At 38.7% G+C, this 21,317-nt stretch overlaps 1 protein-coding gene across 1 annotated transcript in view; it reads right to left on the bottom strand.

The window, feature by feature from the left end:
* sgcd (sarcoglycan, delta (dystrophin-associated glycoprotein)) overlaps nt 1-134 on the bottom strand; it is a 152,950-nt gene extending 152,816 nt beyond the window's left edge. Inside the window, exon 1 of the mRNA XM_088012341.1 lies at nt 82-134. The gene's annotated coding sequence lies outside the window, so the exon portion shown is untranslated. The remainder of the gene's footprint in view (nt 1-81) is intronic.
* Between the last annotated feature and the right edge of the window lie 21,183 nt (nt 135-21,317).

Genomic DNA, 21,317 nt, shown 5'->3' with positions numbered 1-21,317 from the left:
CCAAGAAGCCATGTAGCACAGACAGAAAATAACTGTAATATAACATAAATGCACAGAGTAAAGAGTAAAACATACACTCACCTCAGAGTGCTGATTTGGAGTACCTGACGGGGACCTGGGGATTTTTCTAATCACCTATGAAAGAAGGAAAAAGATAAGGTCAGCATGTCACAGATACAATACCTCTCAGCTGATCATCTCCTCCCAGACCTCTACAATTATTTCCCACATTTCCCAATTTAGTCAGTGCCAACGAGGGATCAGAACTCCCTCAGTCTCAGCATTTATTAAGCAGAAACAGGTAAGAAGCAGGAGACCGGATCAGCAAAATTACCCCAAAAAATCCCTCACACAAGAACTTGCATCGAGCTCTGGAGGTTGCTTGAACTTTCTGTGCCCTGGTTTCTGGCTATGCTGCTGTGTAGACTTTTGTGCTTTCATGATAGATTGCTTTTTTTTTTAAAACAGCAGTCAATGACTGCATACTTAAAAAAATTCAACTGCTGAGGCAGTTCTGTTGAAGCAGCACCATTTATTAAAAATTATATTTAATAATAATTTAGCATATGAATTTCTTTCAACCTTCACAGGAAGCACTTCCGCTGACAAATTTTCCGAAGCTTCTAGTAGTGCAGGCCCAAAGATTTATTATTGAATAAACCCATAAAACTTTAAACCCGACATTCAATAAAAAGCCTGACAATATATCAGAAAATCCCACAGCAGACAGGTTTTTGTTGCAGACAAGAAAACTAAGATACCAAGTTGGTGGTTTTCTCCTTCAGCAGAACGTCTCATTAAGAATGTATGATGTATTGGTGTGGTGAGTTTGTAAGTGTTTCAGAGGCAAAAGCATCACCAGCAGGTCAGAAGTATTTTAAACAAGTTTACATTTAACAAAAGAGTCACTTTTATTTTGATGTTGAAATGAGCAATTTACTTTAAATTATTTTTGTTTGTTTAGAGCTCATAAACCTGCCAAAGCATTCATTTTAGAGACAAAACAGAAATACTTGTGTGCTAAAAAGTCACAAAATAAGACAAATAGGGCTGAAACGATTCCTCGAATGATTCGAGTACCTCGATTACTAAAATTCCTCGAGGAAAATTTACCTGCCTCAAAGCTTCGTTAATTTATGTTTTATTAGTTAGCGCACCGTGTTCCGGCCAGGACTTCATTTGCGTTGCGCGGAGCTCTCACTTCCGCCTCTGAGTTGTTGACAAAAGCTAAGTCTCAGCGGCATAAAGTCCAATCTGCAAGATTGGCCCGTGGGGATTTTATTGATTGATGATAATGCCCGACTTTTTATCGTTTTTGGGGAACCAATAAGCATCCTTAAAATGACTGGGGAATGCCTGGAGTACGGCAGCATTTCTCCTCCGGGGCTGCTGGTTGAAAGCGAACGGCGGGAAGAGCGCTGAGGTGAGCGGATAGACTGAACAGGGCGGGCGGCTGAGTAGCTGATGCTTACCGTGTAAATGTAGCTTTACCGACGAACCGCACAATAAATTTCATATCCCGGTCTGAAGAAACGGGTGGCGGAGCGCATCGTACATGGCTGGTAGATGAGTTTCTGAGTGTGACCAATGAAGGTGTCGTAAATATCCCGTATTGCTTCCCCCCGTGTTCGTCCCCCGGTCTAACGGTTCGTCAGTCCGCTGGTCTATTTCCTCCCCTCCACCCCATGTTCGTTCATTCGCCCTCTCCTCCCACTCCAGGCGGCATTTCCCGTATTTTCAAACCCAAAGCGTGACAGGTTAGGTGGCAAGGTGAGTTTAATTAATCTATTAAACTCACTGAAGATGAATACATAAACTAAAAGCTGGATTGTAGACATTTTTTATAAGCATATTTGTGAGCCTGCCTCTTTGTTATTAAATTCAATATAATTTCAGATTTTTCTATAACTTTTCTTCTGGTTAACTTAGAAAGTGAGCTATTATTGTTACAGGTTAGTTTTCTAAACTACAAAAAAGCAACTGTTAGGGATGCTCAAATATGAAAAATTGGACTGATATTGATATCTGATAGTAACACCGGTATTATGCCAGATTTACCAGTATTTCATTTTAGAATTTTTTTTATCCGATTACTCGATTAATCGTAAGAATAATCGATAGATTACTTGATTACTAAAATATTCGTTTACAACAGCCCTAAAGACAAATGTAAGTTATAATGAACAAGTTTAAGAATATTTTTATTTTTGATAGAACAATATTGCAAATATATCATATCCACATTTTATTATGATTGTGCTGCACAAATATATAAAGGAGTATTTCTAAATAGACTTTAATAAGCTTGCTGAGGTTTTACCACATTTGTGTCAGGCACAGCTGACATTTAGATTGTGCGTCAATCAGCTTTGCCTAAATCAAAAAAGGTATTTTAATTAAAAGAAGAAAAGAAATACAACCACCACTAAGATACACTATTGCTATATTTCACTTATAAAAGGATTGTTATTTGTAGTACAAGTACATTTTTCTTCGGTTTATTCCTGTCACCGACACACTTGATTATAAATCTGTCTGGGATAAATTATAGCCTGCAGGGTGAAACACACAATGCACCCAGCATTTAGACAGTTGTGTTATAATGAGCAGAGAGGACACTGGAAGTGGCTTACTGAGAAGGTTTGCCGGATCGAGGTTAGAAAACAGACGTAATGTGTGTCCAAATTCAGGAACTACATCCTTCGAAGGCCGCATTCAAGTCCAAATTTTAAATTTGACGGCTCCTGTAAATACATCATTCTTTTCTCCAGATCCGATGAACGGGTCTGGTGTAACAGGTTAAGATAGGTCTATGGGCTATGAAAAATGTTTCATTACATTTTTTGCACAAATTCATTCTTAGATGAAATTTTTGTTTTGTTAGTTCTGCCTATATTAAGCAGTGCCTGCTGTGATGTTACATTTTGGAGATTTTTGAAACAGCTTGTTTTCCAGACACCAAAAAACATTAACTTACTACCAAACACCAGCTGGATAGTTCTCTTCAAGCACTTGGGCTGTTTTTAGAAGCAGTTGAGACCCAAATGGAAGTAAAATGATTATGCAAAATGTGAGTTTTACATAATTTGTTCCCTTTAATTAAATAATGAAAAAACCCAGACAAGCTACTTTTTTTTTACCAGCTTCGGTTCTTTGTAAACCCTACACTCCAGCTACATAAACCATGAGTTGAGAACGAGGCACGTCGGCTTGTCCATTTGAGATACAGATTCCCTCCAATTCATTTACTTTGATAAAAAGACAAGTGTTCATGAAACTCTCAAAGCTTAACTATAGCTTTTTGTCCTGAGATTTTCTGTTTTTCCTTTTGTTTTTCATTAGTTTGCAGGTGGGAAGCCCTACATAAGCACGTCCTTATTATTCTGGTGATGCAGCAAGGCAGTCACTCCCACCTCCTGAATTTAATTAGAGTTTCATCTTTTAAGAAAGCAGTTCTCATTCCCCACATGTGGCTAGAGGCCGCCCCGCTGACGAAGACTGAGTTGAGGCTGCATGACAGTCCTGCCAATGTCATGGCGTCTTTTCTTTTCCACAAGTACAGCAAGAGAACGAAGGAACATTACACACACCGCTGCCCAATTAGAGCAGGAATGTGAATTAATGAGCAGGTCGAGGCAGGTTAATGAAGGGTGTTGCCGATCTGCTGAGGACTCAAATTAAAAACTGTATCCTTATCTGGACAAAGTTTCTTTGTTACGTCTTTCTCTGCTGGAAATGATCATGTTGGTGCTGTGCTGTATTGGGCCCTTTTTTGTTTTTTAAAGACAATAAAGCTCTGAACAGTTGATGTGAAGGCGGATGATTGGGTGCCATATTTTAGAGGCTGATCTTGCCACTTGAATAGGACTTTATTGTTGCTATTTTATGCCAAGATAATTAAAAAGACCAGTAAAACCAGAAAGTGAGATGGAGAAGGAAGCAAAGAAAATAGGTTCTGAATAATTACAAATGAAGATGCTTGTTCTTTTTTTATGGATCCTACAAATAATATGTGGCACTCTGTTTTGTATCTCAAAATACACAAAAAAATCTGCAGTAAATTAGTTTTATGTCTCTTTCATGGTCATTTGTGCTGCTGAGACAGGTGCAAATATACAAAAATGACACTTAGAAAAAGCACAAACAATGAAAAACGTTGAATGCGAACAGTGATTCTGCAAGTGAGACTGCACAATGACTACTGGTATAACCAGTATCAACAAACTATATTGTTGGTATTTGCATTATTTTTTCTATAGTTTTAGCACCCAACTTTACCTGAGTATTGAAAAAGTTCATTATTTGACAGGAAGCAACGAATGATGTTCCTCATCATTGAGACTGTCATGGTTTTAAGGTCTAAATTGTGCCTCATTCTGCTTTAAGGTGTTCAAATCACAGATTTTTTTGTTATGACAGATCAGATATTTGAATTAAAGTCATTTTTGTTCAGTAATAGTGAAAAGAAAGTACACCCTTTCAAAATTTGGGAGGGTTTTACATGCCAGGTCATTATGAAAAGTATCATGTCTTTCCAGGTTCTACATTTGTATAATATAACCTCAAGTCAAAGCTTCTATACTGACATATTGCACATTGTCATTATGAAATAAGCACAAATAAAGCAAAAATGAAAAATCTGGGAGTGAAAAACTATGCATATCCTTGCAGACAGTGTTTGTAAAAGTGACAAGAGAATTAAAAATAAATACATATTGTTTGTCCTGGTAATAAGTGACGATACTTTACAATATGTTATACTCTAGCTGTCCAATAAAGCTCCTGAAATTTAACACAGAATACTGGAAAGCATCCAGATTAAAATGAAGATATAAATGGGAAATGAACACCTGCATGACTGAAATAAAATTGGCAAACCTAATGAGCTCTAGGATAAAACAGCTCCAGTGGGAGAGTCTGCATCTGTGAGTAACCAACATCAGACAGTTTAACCAAAACACTGAGAATATAAATATATTAGCAAGTAAAAATGCAAATCCTTCAGTCTTTGGGGAAAAGGAAGGCCTCAGCATCCCGGGTGGGCTGGGGAAGTGTTTTACTGTAAACATACCCTGAAACTCTAAACAATATTGGAAATTTTCTGCGGGCTCAGAAGTAAAACTGCAAACCCACCAAACAGCACAAAACCTACACTGTCAACTAAACAACATCCATGCCCCTTCACTAACTGTAGCCTTGAGGTTGCCAACACTTATGGGCATATTATAATGTACTACAGATTTTTAAACACAATAGCTTCTAGTAGTATCAGCTTATTAGTTAAATTATTTATACAGGGCCACCATAACTAATTTAATGTCTGTGCACTTTACACAACTAACAGTTACACTAGCAGGAGGATTTTGTTTGCTTTGGTTAGCATAGCAACATTAACAATTCCTTGTTCCACTGAGAGGTATAAAATTAGTAGGTGCAATATTTTGTCTGTTTCTATTGTAAAAGAGGTTCATGCAACTGACCTGTACCGAACCATTCATGGACCCCCTTCAGGTGTAGATCCAACTTCACATAATGTCTTGTGTTAGCTCAACTTCACATTGTGTGCTGCTATGAGCTTAACTCTGAGAAGTTGTTAGCTTTAGTAGCTGTTATCTTATCTCTGGCTAGATTTTAAACTTAATTTGAGTAGTTGTTTAAATTGAGCTGAAGGTTCCACAAAGTAACTTAATTTGAGTAGTTGTTACTTTGTGGAACCTTCAGCTCAATTCTGAGTAGCTGCTAGCTGAATGCCAAGTTCTAGTTATCCATAATCCAACTAGCTGTTAGCTCAGTTCTGAGCAGCTGTTATTTTGAGTAGTTTTTAGCATCAATTTAAGTAGCTTTCGACCTCACTGTAAATGATAGTTTATCTGAGAATAGCTGGTGTTGGTACTTATAACTGGTATGGTTATAAGTGGTGTGGTGTTAGCTTCTTCATTCAGCATAACCAACACAGATAGAAGCTGGTTAATGTCCAAGGAGGTTTTAGGTTAAGTTGTTTGTAGTTTGACTTTGTAACTTTTAGCTTGATTCTCAAAGAGAACTACTGTGTGATATCCAAACTAGGATCTGAATGCTCAAGTAAGATATTGTCAGTAACTAACCCCACAAAATTACACTTAAAACAAGACAAAATGAATATATATATATACATATATATATACACATATATATATACATATATATATATACATATATATATATACATATATATATATATACATATATATATATATACATATATATATATACATATATATATATATACATATATATATATACATATATATATATACATATATATATATATACATATATATATATATACATATATATATATACATATATATATATACATATATATACAAAAAAAAAAAAAAAAAATTCCCCTCTCACCCTCCGTGGGTGGTCTCTTTCATCCTCTGAGCTCGGGTCCTCTACCAGAGGCCTGGGAGCTTGAGGGTTCTGCGCAGTATCTTGGCTGTGCCTAGAACTGCACATTTCTGGACTGAGATGTCTGATGTTGTTCCTGGGATCTGTTTGAGCCACTGCTCCAGTTTGGGGGTGACTGCCCCGAGGGACCTGAGTGAAGTTGGCCCCCCCACCTTCTTCAAATCAGACAAAATTGGTGTCAAACGTTTGTGCTACGTTTGTGCTGGTTTGTGCAGCAAAAATTTTCGTTTGTGCCGCTATCATTTTAAAGATATAAAGAGATGTTTCTAGAGGTCATCCAAGGTCAACCAGCCCCCCCATCTTCTTCAAATCAGGCAAAATGGGTGTCAATCAACTCGGCTATGTTTGTGCTGGTTTGTGCAGCAAAAATTTTCGTTTGTGCTGCTTTGGCTTTGAAGATATTAATGAAAGTGTAAAGGTCAAAAGGTCAACCAGCCCCCCCACTTTCTTCAAATCAGACAAAATTGGTGTCAAACGTTTGTGCTACGTTTGTGCTGGTTTGTGCAGCAAAAATTTTCGTTTGTGCCGCTATCATTTTAAAGATATAAAGAGATGTTTCTAGAGGTCATCCAAGGTCAACCAGCCCCCCCACCTTCTTCAAATCAGGCAAAATGGGTGTCAATCAACTCGGCTACGTTTGTGCTGGTTTGTGCAGCAAAAATTTTCGTTTGTGCTGCTTTGGCTTTGAAGATATTAAAAGAAAAGTTTCTAGAGGTCATCCAAGGTCAATGAACACCTGTTCATGGTGAAAACTGTGAATTTCATTTAAATATATATAACCTATGAACATGAATAATTAAATTTGAACCTGGAAGAAATTCATTTCATACTAGGTCTTATTTAGAATGAACAGGTAGGTACAACCATAGACATAATATAAGAATAGACCCTCATGGACCGCTCTCGCCTATTGCCGCTGACAAGATTTAGGGCAGCCATCTTGGAGCGGTACTCCACTCCACTCAGCGTTATGTGTCTGGCAGGCACATAACATAATGTATTTAATCGATCATAACACACTTTTTTGTTGCTGGAAACCTTATTCAAACATCTATCAAAGCTACATTTATAAACAATTGTATTTTTTAAATATTTTTTTATTTCCATTGATACATAGTTCAGCCTATTTAAATATGCTTATTGGGGAAAACAATAGAATAGGAATAGAATATTCTGATGTTGATGCATTATGAGCATTTTACAAACCACACAGCCGTTCATAATTTATTTAATAAATTATTTAGTAATAGCAATACATATTCATATGACTATACAAACACAAATAAAAATGATTAATAATGACGCAAATAAATAATGATTAATAGGGTCTAACCCTACCCTACTCTTATATTATGTGTATGGGTACAACACCTCTCAAAACAATCTCGGTGACCTGTATCGTAGCTTCTGATCACTAGAGGGTGCTATTAGACAAACTGTACATTTGAAATACAAAAAATAAGAATAAAACCAAATGTGCTTGGCATCTACTCAGCCATTTTGAGCTTAATGTTATGATCAAGAGCAATCATCAACACTTCTTTTTCTCTGAACATAATACTAAGATGACAGGGTGTTATGTTAGTTGATAAAGGTCTTTCAACATGGATAACACCAAAAATACCATTTACTGTATCAGAAGGGCAACATTCAGTGCTTGGTGACATAAAACATAAAGGTTTAATGTAGTGTTCTTTAAACAAATTAATCTTTTATTGTAGAATGTTGTTGAATATTATGTGCTATGAATTGTAAAGCCAGATAATCAAGATAAATAAAAGTCACTTGTAAACAATTGTGATCATGAGTTTGTTATAATGAAATAAGTGAAGCTTCCCTGATTTAAGGTTTCAATAATGTTTTCAAAGCAAACCATTGACATCAAAAAGTTTAAATTTAAATTTTTATCTTCAAAGCCATAGCAAAACAGCACAAAAATAATCAGGTTGATTGACACCCATTTTGTCTGATTTGAAGAAAGTGGGGGGGGGGGGGGGGCTGGTTGACCTTTTGACCTTTACACTTTCATTAATATCTTCAAAGCCAAAGTAGCACAAACGAAAATTTTTGCTGCACAAACCAGCACAAACGTAGCCGAGTTGATTGACACCCATTTTGCCTGATTTGAAGAAGGTGGGGGGGCTGGTTGACCTTGGATGACCTCTAGAAACATCTCTTTATATCTTTAAAATGATAGCGGCACAAACGAAAATTTTTGCTGCACAAACCAGCACAAACGTAGCACAAACGTTTGACACCAATTTTGTCCGATTTGAAGAAAGTGGGGGGGCTGGTTGACCTTTTGACCTTTACACTTTCATTAATATCTTCAAAGCCAAAGCAGCACAAATGAAAATTTTTGCTGCACAAACCAGCACAAACGTAGCCGAGTTGATTGACACCCATTTTGCCTGATTTGAAGAAGGTGGGGGGGCTGGTTGACCTTGGATGACCTCTAGAAACATCTCTTTATATCTTTAAAATGATAGCGGCACAAATGAAAATTTTTGCTGCACAAACCAGCACAAACGTAGCACAAACGTTTGACACCAATTTTGTCCGATTTGAAGAAAGTGTGGGGGCTGGTTGACCTTTTGACCTTTACACTTTCATTAATATCTTCAAAGCCAAAGCAGCACAAACGAAAATTTTTGCTGCACAAACCAGCACAAACGTAGCCGAGTTGATTGACACCCATTTTGCCTGATTTGAAGAAGGTGGGGGGGCTGGTTGACCTTGGATGACCTCTAGAAACATCTCTTTATATCTTTAAAATGATAGCGGCACAAATGAAAATTTTTGCTGCACAAACCAGCACAAACGTAGCACAAACGTTTGACACCAATTTTGTCTGATTTGAAGAAGGTGGGGGGGCCAACTTCACTCAGGTCCCCGAGGGCCCCGATGACCACAGGCACCACTGTGGTCTTCACCTTCCAGGCCTTCTCCAGTTCCTCTCTGAGGCCCTGGTATTTCTCCAGTTTCTCATGCTCCTTTTTCCTGATGTTGTGGTCACTTGGTATTGCTACATCCACCACAACGGCTTTCCTCTGGTCTTTATCCACCACCACAATGTCCGGTTGGTTCGCCATTACCATCTTGTCTGTCTGGATCTGGAAGTCCCACAGGATCTTAGCTCGGTCATTCTCCACCACCTTTGGGGGTGTCCCCCATTTTGACCTCGGGGCTTCCAGTCCATATTCTGCACAGATGTTCCTGTACACTATGCCCGCCACTTGGTTATGTCGTTCCATGTACGCTTTCCCTGCCAGCATCTTGCACCCTGCTGTTATGTGCTGGACTGTCTCAGAGGCCTCCTTGCACAACCTACACCTTGGGTCTTGTCTGGTGTGGTAGATCTGAGCTTCTATTGCTCTGGTGTTTAGGGCCTGTTCCTGTGCAGCCAGGATGAGGGCCTCTGTGCTGTCCTTGAGTCCAGCTTTCTCCAGCCATTGGTAGGATTTCCTGATATCAGCCACTTCAGTTATTTGTCGGTGGTACATCCCATGTAGGGGCTTGTCCTCCCATGATGGTTCCTCCAGCACCTTGTCCTCTGTTCCCCATTGCCTGAGACATTCGCTGAGCACATCGTCCGTTGAGGCTTTGTCCTTGATGTATTTATGGATCTTAGATGTTTCATCCTGGACAGTGGCTCTCACACTCACTAGTCCTCTGCCTCCTTCCTTACGGCTCGTGTACAGTCTCAGGGTGCTGGATTTGGGGTGGAACCCTCCATGCATGGTTAGTAGCTTCCGAGTCTTAACATCCGTGGCCTTCATCTCTTCCATTGGCCAGCTAATTATTCCGGCAGGGTATCTGATTACTGGTAAGGCATAGCTGTTTATTGCACGGATCTTGTTCTTGCCATTGAGCTGGCTTCTCAGGACTTGCCTTATTCGTTGGAGGTATTTGGCTGTGGCTCCTTTCCTTGTGACCTCATCGAGGTTGCCATTTGCTTGTGGTATTCCCAGGTACTTGTAGCTGTGCTCTATGTCTGCTATCGTTCCCTTTGGGAGTGAGACCCCTTCTGTGCGGACGACCTTCCCTCTCTTTGTAACCATCCGGCCACACTTCTCTAGTCCGAATGACATCCCAATGTCAGTGCTGTAGATCCTGGTGGTGTGGATCAGTGAGTCGATGTCTCGCTCGCTCTTGGCGTACAGCTTGATGTCATCCATGTAGAGGAGGTGACTGATTGTGGCCCCATTCTTAAGTCGGTATCCGTAGCCAGTCTTGTTGATGATTTGGCTGAGGGGGTTCAGGCCTATGCAGAACAGCAGTGGGGACAGAGCATCTCCTTGGTATATGCCACATTTGATGGACACTTGTGCAAGTGGTTTGCAGTTGGCTTCAAGGGTGGTTTTCCACAGCCCCATCGAGTTTGCAATGAAGGCTCTTAGAGTCCTATTGATGTTGTACATCTCTAAGCATTCAATGATCCAGGTGTGTGGCATTGAGTCATAGGCTTTCTTGTAATCAATCCAAGCGGTGCACAGGTTGGTGTGTCGGGTTTTGCAGTCTCGGGCGACTGTGTGGTCTACAAGGAGTTGGTGTTTGGCTCCTCTACTATTTATGCCGATGCCCTTCTGTGCCGTGCTCATGTATTTATCCATGTGTCCGCTTATCTTAGCCGCTATGATGCCTGACATGAGCTTCCATGTTGTAGAGAGACAGGTTATTGGCCGATAGTTGGATGGGACTGAACCCTTTGAGGGATCCTTCTGGATCAGGATTGTGCGCCCTTCAGTTAACCATTCAGGGTGAGTCCCATTCTGTAGCAGCTGGTTCAGTTGAGCTGCCAGTCGCTCATGGAGGGCAGTGAGTTTCTTTAGCCAGTAGGCATGGATCATGTCAGGCCCTGGTGCTGTCCAGTTTTTCATACCCGAGACTCTTTCTTGGACATCTGCCACAGTGATGGTTACCGGGGCTTGTTCAGGGAGGTTGCTGTGGTCCTCTCGTAGAGAGGTTAGCCACTGTGCCTTGCTGTTGTGGGACGCCTCCCTTTCCCATATGCCTTTCCAGTATTGTTCAGTCTCCAGCCTTGGTGGGTCTGCTCTGTTGTTAGTACCCTGCCATTGAGAGTACACTTTAGCTGGTTGGGTGGAGAAGAGCCGGTTAATCCTCCTGGCTTCATTCTCTCTTGTGTATCTCTTTAGGCGGCTGGCCAAGGCTTGGAGCCTTTGTTTGGCAGTTTCGAGTGCTTCAGGTATGGGCATCTGGCTGTACTTCTTAGGTACTGATCTTTTCATTGCACCCCTTAGGAGCTCTGACAGCTGGCTCACTTCCCTCCTTGTTATCTTGATCTTAGCCTCTAACCGTCTTTTCCATGATGGATATTGGGTCTCATGGTTGCTCTTATAGCCAAGCATTTCAAGGATCACTGATGCTGAGTTGTATATCAGCTCATTGGTTTCTGTTATGGTGTTGGTAGGGATATATATATATATATATATATATATACATATATATATATATATATACACATATATATATACATATATATACACACATATATATACATATATATACACACATATATATATATATATATATATATACATATATATGTATATATATATATATATATATATATGTATATATATATATGTATATATATATATTATTATTATTATTTTTTTTTTTTTTTTTTTTTAATCCAGCGACCCATGCCTGAAAAGTTCTATTATAGCACTTTAAAATCATATTTACTGAAAAACAATATCTTATATTTGGGCCAGGAAGGCCTTAAACAACAACTGATCCACACAGAAAAGGCACCTACTGCACATCTGTAACGTGTTTATGAGACTCCTGTCTGTGAGGACAGGTATAATAAACATTTCCTTCGTTCTTCAGCTCTCCAAGCTCTGATGACTTATTACCTGCAGTATCAAAGCTGAACACTGTGCCACTGCTCTGCAGAGAGAGCTTTGCTGGCTGGCTTAATGAACACATTGTGTGTGAGCGCCCTGAGAGCAAGTCTGAGCATCCATCTGTGTGCATTCATTTATTTAATTCCCATGCTCTTAAGCTTGTTTCTAGTAATAATTATAATTCCAAACACACTTGGATGCATGCATAATTTTATATGGACAGGGTATAAGTACCAAAGTCCATCAAGTGCTAGTAATGCTGTCTAATGCATCTACAAGGAATCCTCCGTCACTCACTGGTATAAGTGTAGCAAGAAAAAGATAAAAAGAAAGTGCACTCAGAGAAAAATTTTATTAATGTCTCACATGGCTAATAAGAATGACTGGAAGCTGAGATTTTTTTGTTTGATAACTTCATGTCAGCATGTCACACCTCCTGAGTTTTCAATTTACCCGTTATTCATGATGACATATCTGTCCATGAAAGGATTTGCCTTTTCTTTTTTAAAATAAGATTAAAAGAAAAAAAAACTAAAAACTCTAAACAAAACCAGAGATCCACCTCAAATACGGCTCAGATTAACAAAAAGATGTGACACAAAATTCACTTCAAAGCTCTTCTTGAAGATCGTTACGTTTGAGTCACAGTGGCATGAGTCAGCACTGGCTGGTAATTTGATCTCTGCTAATCTGCTCTGAATAGACGGCGACAGAAAAAAATATAGGAACTGAGATAGGCGTGATGAGAAAAGCCAAGGGCTAAAACGATAATGAGGGGAGGCTGCAAAATGAAATGATGAGCACAGTGGAAAGAGACTGAGGAAAAAAAGAAGAAATGAAGAAACTTCTTGATTTGCCCCCGTTCTATCTGATGCTCCTCCTAATCCCTCAACATTCCCAGTCCTGCCCTAGTAACAGCGGACAATTATTAGAGAGTTGGCTTCTGTAGTTCAGTATACAGGTGGGTTCAGTCGTCCTTCACTGGTGACCTTTCAGATTTACTCCTCTGTCCTCAACCTCCCTGACATTTTCATGTCTCTTTGGTATGAAGCACAAAGTGGATCTGGTCCGTGTAAACCGACCAGATCCAAGGCAAAAATGTCCAGTATATCCACCATCTCCCACTTTGACCGCTTGTTAATGCCAATAACAGAAACTACAAAGCACCACTGCAGCCATTACATGCTCCAAACTGCCATTGCTTGCTGCTGTTTTATTGCACACTGAGAGGTTGATCGTTCCCGTTAAACATGTGTAATTTTGCTGTGCAGGGATACTAGAATCCATGTATATTACTAGGCACTGATGTGCACCATAGCTGCAGGATACAGAGTTTATGGCTTAATGGTTGATACACAGAGCGCAAAAACTTATTACAAGACTCTCCAGCGTCTGCAAGTTTTACATTTTGGAATATTTTATGTTTTGTTTTTTTGAGAAATGTCTCTAACTTTAGATGTTTCCAGTTGTGAAAGTGCTGTAAAATGCATTTATTTATTGTCTTCTTGTCCCCCTTAAAATGTTTCAGTTCAATTGAGCTTATTTATATCACATTTAGGGCTGAAACGATTCCTCGAATGATTCGAGTACCTCGATTACTAAAATTCCTCGAGGAAAATTTACCTGCCTCGAAGCTTCGTTAATTTATGTTTTATTAGTTAGCGCACCGTGTTCCGGCCGGGACTTCATTTGCGTTGCGCGGAGCTCTCACTTCCGCCTCTGAGTTGTTGACAAAAGCTAAGTCTCAGCGGCATAAAGTCCAATCTTCAAGATTGGCCCGTGGGGATTTTATTGATTGTTGATAATGCCCGACTTTTTATCGTTTTTGGGAACCAATAAGCATCCTTAAAATGACTGGGGGAATGCCTGGAGTACGGCAGCATTTCTCCTCCGGGGCTGCTGGTTGAAAGCGAACGGCGGGAAGAGCGCTGAGGTGAGCGGATAGCCTGAACAGGGCGGGCGGCTGAGTAGCTGATGCTTACCGTGTAAATGTAGCTTTACCGACGAACCGCACAATAAATTTCATATCCCGGTCTGAAGAAACGGGTGGCGGAGCGCATCGTACATGGCTGGTAGATGAGTTTCTGAGTGTGACCAGTGAAGGTGTCGTAAATATCCCGTATTGCTTCCCCCCGTGTTCGTCCCCCGGTCTAACGGTTCGTCAGTCCGCTGGTCTATTTCCTCCCCTCCACCCCATCTTACGTTCGTTCATTCGCCCTCTCCTCCCACTCCAGGCGGCATTTCCCGTATTTTCAAACCCAAAGCGTGACAGGTTAGGTGGCAAGGTGAGTTTAATTAATCTATTAAACTCACTGAAGATGAATACATAAACTAAAAGCTGGATTGTAGACATTTTTTATAAGCATATTTGTGAGCCTGCCTCTTTGTTATTAAATTCAATATAATTTCAGATTTTTCTATAACTTTTCTTCTGGTTAACTTAGAAAGTGAGCTATTATTGTTACAGGTTAGTTTTCTAAACTACAAAAAAGCAACTGTTAGGGATGCTCAAATGTGAAAAATTGGACTGATATTGATATCTGATAGTAACACCGGTATTATGCCAGATTTACCAATATTTCATTTTATTTTTTATTTCATCCGATTACTCGATTAATCGTAAGAATAATCGATGGATTACTCGATTACTAAAATATTCGTTTACAACAGCCCTAATCACATTAGACATTAGGGAGCTTTCAATTCAATCACAAATACATTCCAATTGATCTTAGTTATAAAATCAGTGCATCAAATTCAGGTAATGATTCAAAGAAGTTTAAAAACCTATCTGCTTCATGCAGAAAAACCTCTGAGCCAGAGAAAGGACTCCATCCTCATCTCTGCTGAACCATCCAGGCTGCTTCCTACTTTACTACAATCCAAGCCCTTCACACCTACAACACCTGCAAACAAACCAACAATCCTACCCAGATCTTTTCAAACCAGATGGATGGATTGGCTAAAGCAAGCAGATGTGATGTTCTTAGCGAGGACAACTAAAAGTGAAACTAAGTAAGTCTAGATTAGGGGTGTCAAACTCCAGTTCTCAAGGGCCGCTGTCCTGCAGTTTTTAGATATGCCACAGGTACAAAACACTGGAATGAAATGGAATAATTACCTCCTTCTTGTGTATAAAGTTCTACAGAGTCTTGCTAATGACCTAATTATTCTATTCAGGTGTGGTGCAGCAGAGGCGCATCTAAAAGTTGCAGGGCAGTGGCCCTCCAGGACTAGAGTTAGTCTAGACCAGTACTACAATAGGCGTATATTAAATGGAATATACAGTGTAAAGTTAAAAATCGATTACTGTGTTCATGTTTGTGTAAGGTTTATGTAAGATTAAGATGGAACTGCACATAAAAACGACCATTATGTAACCAGACTACCAACATGAAAAAGACACAATCAAAACTATCTGATATTTCAAAACTATTTATTACCCAGTGAAAATAACTCAAAAATAGTCAAAATAGTTTGGATGCAATTTTTCTTTCCATCATATGTAAAGTTAAGAAGAGATGGAAAGCCCATGTTTGATCTCTTTTGCTTTTGTACATAGCTTTGAGGTGCATTTGTATCCTAAACAAACAACTAACTACTAACACTGTCTGCACCACACTTGGTACAAATTTGAAAAAAAAAATTACAAATTAAAAATCTGGAAACACAATGTACATAAATGTTTTTTTATTATTATTATTTCTCTGATTAAAACAATAAGTGAAATATTTTGTCATAGATTTATCTTTTGACCAGTATTTCAAAACAAATAACTTGAAGAATAACAGTTTCTTTTGAATATTGTTTCTTCCTCATGTGGGGCTTCATTTCTCTCAAAGCCATGAAAATATCAAATATCCTGAAGCCCTTTGAACTGGAAACAAATATCCTCTGTTGTTCTGGTCCAAAAGAGATACAGATCAACATCTCATGTCTGCATAATTTCTTGCATATTAAATGTAATACAGGCTCTCTTTTGAATTTCATCCTTAAAGTTTTGTTATTCTTATACTCAAGAAAAGTTCAGGACTTTAGCGGAAGAGGCTGATATCCAGTAAAGAACATAAAAAGATTGGAATCCTAACTATTGACCTTTCAGACGTAAAAAAAGCAGAGAAATATATATTTGAAATCAAGTCGAAAGGACAAAAGGCAAATTGTGTATCTTCACCTTCCACTGTCACTTAAAGCTGTGCATCTCTTTGAGTCATGGAAACGCAGATTCATGACATTTATCTGGAGGGAATAAAATGGCAAGAAAAGACATTATTTGGCAGTGTACTAGATGCAGAAAGCATGATGGTATTAGTGAGTTATCTGGGCGAAAAATTCATCAGGAGGGAGAAGCCAGAAACGATGCAGCCAAGTCAGAGGAAGAGGAGGATACTCCCAGGCAGATACATGTATAAAACGCTGACAGAATGTTATTTGTTGACATTTACCCACGGAGGAGCCCAGCTGTTTCCAGCATGACAGAGTAGCTTTTAACGGATTTCCATCCAGTGCCAGGAGAGGTGCTGGATTAAATACCGTCTTCAGTAAAGGGCAGAGTAGCAGCTACTGCGCATGAAATCAGCAAACATCTCCAAGTAGCATGAGACTGTCTAAAACGCCAACAGGCCATCTGGTTAGCAAGCTATCAATTTTTTTCACTGGTTACAAGCCCTGTTTATTATTAACTTCCTCCTTCATATAATTCAAAGATATGTTTTTATTTTTTAGTATTATTTTTAGAGACTAAAGGTCATCTTTAGTAACAGAGTTTTTAAAGTTTGGTCTCAAAAACCCATATAGTTTTCTTACTTGTTTGTAGTTTGGCCTTGAGAGACCATTAAAAGCAATTTTAAAAAGTTTTAAAACCACTAATATTTTCTGTATTTCCATTCCATTGATTGCATGTTCTGTTTATTTGACCAGTCCAAACAAATAAACAGAGTCACAAACACAGTCATGGAAATGACATCATCACCATGTGGTACACAATGGAGGAATGTCTGTAGCTTTAAAACAGCAGAGTTTACTCATCTTTATCGGAGGTTGCCTCTGAAAAATTGCAGTGAGAAATTAGATTTTAATTTGCCTTACAAATGGCAGGTTGTGCAGAAGAGACATGTTAAAGGAAATATTAGTTTGGTTTTGCTATTGATTGTCCTACAAGCTCCCTGTATTGTGCACAATATATTAATAAACCTGATTGAGTGATTTCACCTGACAGTGCTTGGTAATAGTCTTTTTCCAAAACAATAAGCAGTGTAAAAGTTAGGATGGTGCAATAAAAATGGTCAAAAGTTTAAAGTTTTAGGTTTTGAAGACACTATACAGAAAGCAAAAACTAAAAATCTTTAGGAATTCAAGTGGGTAACAGTGAAGAGGGCAGTTGTAGGATGGAGAATAAAATATATGATGGGCAAAGTGAAAAGTGCAAAAGTGACAGAAAACAAAACAGGGATTCTAACATTGCTGCAGTGCCTTCTGGGTAAAAATCATCAATAATCCCCTCCCTCAATCCCCACTTTCTCCTCATTTTCTTCCTCTTTTCCATCCTTCATATCCTCAGGATGTTTTTCAGGCTCCAAGCTCAACCAGTTTTATCATTCTTCTCCTCAAGGGACTTATCCCAGTTTAGAATCATTGATACTGATTACCCCGAGCCCTGTCATATTGATTTTTGAGATTTATTGTTGGCCGACTCTCCAGCAGAGGTCCTGGCCCCTGTGTCCCTGGGTTGGCAGTCATTTGTTAAACACTCTCCCCTCCTGACAAAAGGCTGGGCCCGACTACACATGCAATGCCATCAACATTGTTTTTTGTGTGCATGTGTTCATTTTAAAACACCTTCATTTAAAAAATTAGGAAGCAATGACTACATAAGGCTTCATTTATCTAAAACTTGTGACTGAAATTCTTTGGAGACAAACCAAACTCTTTGCTAGCACTTGACCTCATTTTGCATCAGCCTACTTCGGGTTTCTACCTATAAACTATTTTGTTTCCATGTGTATTGAAGATGTTTTCCATGTTGATGAATAGCCACAAAAAAGCTAAAAACAAATAGAAGGGCAAAAAATACAATGAAAACACTGAAAATTTGGAAATGGCTTCCAGTGACAGAAAACCAGGAGGTAGTTTAAATAAAACTTTACCTTCTTCCATTGCTCAGTTCAGAGTGCGTACTTACATACCCAGTATTGAGACTTTTGAACTACATGCACTGCAAAAACACAAAATCTTACCAAATAATTTTGTAGTTTCTAGTTCAGATATCTTGTTACACTTTAAATAAGACAAAACCAACTGAAAAGTAACCTTTCAGTAAGACATAGAATCGTGTTTGTAGTATACAATTCCTTATTGTTGTATTGTTGTATATTGTTGTATGACTTCCTATGGCAGATTATTTCACTTGAAACAACACATTTTCCTGTGTTATAAGTGAAATAATGTGCCAGTGGAAATAGTGTTTTTAAATCAATATTAAGAAGTTTTTTCACATAAAACAAGCTCCTGTGTCTTGCTGAAAAGTTATTTGTAAGTTAGTTTTGGCTTATTTAAAGGGTAAAAAGATATTTGGACAAGAAAATAGACCAAAAATACTTTGTAAGATTTTATGTTTTTGCAGTGTGGCCAGCTTTCACTCCTCGTGTGGATCAGCAAGCCTTACTCCACCCTTGACAACATTGTCAGTTCCCTCCTTGGACCACTTCTGACAGATACTGACACTGCAGACCAGGAACACCGTCTAGAGCTGCAGTCATCCAGTCACCACAGTCTGGCTCCTGTCAAACTCACTCATATCCTTCCCGCTTCCATCTCATCACATCTGCAGACAAAATAGCCTTGCTGCCTCATATGCTCCACCTGCTAACAGCAGCAAAATGAAGACCTAAATTATCCAAGAATTCCTCAAACTCAAAGGCGAAAAAGAACAGGCATATACTGTAAAAACAGATTGATGTGGGATTTTTATCATCTCCGTCCAAGAAAACATCAAAAACATCTGCAATGAACTTTTCTTCCTTCCTGCTTCTGTGTATGAACACAGACTTATCCATGTCTGTTGAGACTGGAGGCACTCAAAGGTGGGAAGGCAAGCATAAAAAGAGACAAGATGGTGGAACAGTTTCAGAAAAGGGGAGAATGGCAAAACGCAAACTCTTACCAAATATTTCTGGTCTAGTTTCTAGTACAAATGTCTTAGTGCACTTAAAATAAAAGTTAAATAACTTACAAGTAACTTTTCCACTAGCTATAACAACTTGTTTTAAGTGGATAATTCCTTAACACTGATGAAACTTTTCACCATTAAAATGGGCAAAATGTCTTATTCTAAGTAAAATAATCTACCAGTGGAACTAGTACATATTTTTTAAAATCAATATTAAGCTACCTAAAACAAGCTCCTATATGTTGATGAAAAGTTATTTTTAAGTTAGTTTTGTCTCATTTTAAGTATTTTAAGATATTTGCACTAGAAACTAGACAAAAACACTTGGTTTCTGCTGTGAAGTGTTAAAACTGCTGTGGTATTTTCATGATCTTCATCCAAGAAAACATCAACACCTGCAACATCCTTCCATCGTGCTTCTCTGTAAGAACACAAACTTATTCATTTTTGTTGAGACTGGCGGCACTCAAAGGTGGTAAGCCAAGCGTAAAAAGAGACACGATGGTGGAACAGTTTCAGAAAAGGGGAGGATGGTAGGGCATCCACGCCTCCACCTGATAGGAGAGAATGAACAGAGTTTTAAAGAGAGGTCGTTTATTCACCGGCTGTAGTGCCTACGCAGTCACTCTGAAGTAGGTGTGAATGTCAGATTACCACATTTGGAGCGCTGCAGTGAGCTGCTGGACACAGAAACATGGTGCTTAACTACCTGCTAACACGACTCGGAGGTGGTAAAATCTGCCAATCACAGCTAGATCTTCTCTACATGATCAAACCACTAAAACAACTGCCATTTATGTGAATGAAATTATTGCAAAACGTGATATCTATTCATTTGTGAGTCTTAAAGCTAATACAGATTTTATTTCACTGAAAGTTAGAATATTGTATGAAACCAATTAAAGCATCCTGGTCACACTGCTTGATGTGTGACTGCATGACATGTATTCTCTGTTCAAATCAGTAAACGGAAACATGTCTAATTCGCATTTTCATTTTTGCGACATTTCCAAAGTTCGCTCTAAGGTCTCGGGACAAATACCCTTATTAATGAAAAGAAGGGTCACAAAGGTCATTGCTGAAGAACTTCTGCCTTAATGAACCTATGAGGGTCTGAAGTTCACAGTGGAGCATCTAAAGCCAGAGGCTGAACATGACTAACAGGCTGGTAGACGACATGAACCTCTCTGTTCTACAACAAGAACAAAAAAACAAACAAAAAAAACAGAACTCTGATGTATACCTCTAAAAGAAACTTCACAACACCACATTTTATTCAGGGTTTGGTTACACTGCACGTTCTTTGTGCATAGTTAGTGTAAATATAGATTAATTGTTGGAGTTTTTACTATAATTTAAACTTCTAGTTTGTGGATTTTAAGCTGTTCTCACCATTAATTTATATTGATGGACGTTATGATCGCTGCCGGGGTTAAAGGAGGTTAATTAGTCTAATTATCTGTGTAATTCGCACATTAATTATCCGCCTCTGATGGTCGGCGTGACTGTTTGGAAATACAGTCTTCTCTTTAATATTTGCATTCATTTAAGATGAATTCCCAGAATTAACTGATTAACTACACGCTATTGTATAATTGTGGCTAAACTGAAGAATTGGACTTTGTCTTGTAATCTACAATGCAGTTTATTCATACACTTCACCAGAAGCAAACTGTCAACATATAATGAAGAAAAAAAGTTTCCAAGGTTCCCGCCACCCTCCACCCATCAAGTTAGAGTTTGAAGCTTTCAGGATAATGGATTAGAACTAAATCTGCCTGAACAAAAGCAGAAGCTGTCACTTAATTCAAAGGAAAGGTACT

The sequence above is a fragment of the Poecilia mexicana genome, unplaced genomic scaffold (assembly GCF_051168715.1).
Source record: "Poecilia mexicana isolate PSO_F unplaced genomic scaffold, ASM5116871v1 scaffold_14, whole genome shotgun sequence".
NCBI classification, from domain to species: Eukaryota; Metazoa; Chordata; class Actinopteri; order Cyprinodontiformes; family Poeciliidae; genus Poecilia; species Poecilia mexicana.
The sequence above is the reverse complement of the archived record's forward strand: the minus strand, read 5'-3'. Positions and strand labels throughout refer to the sequence as shown.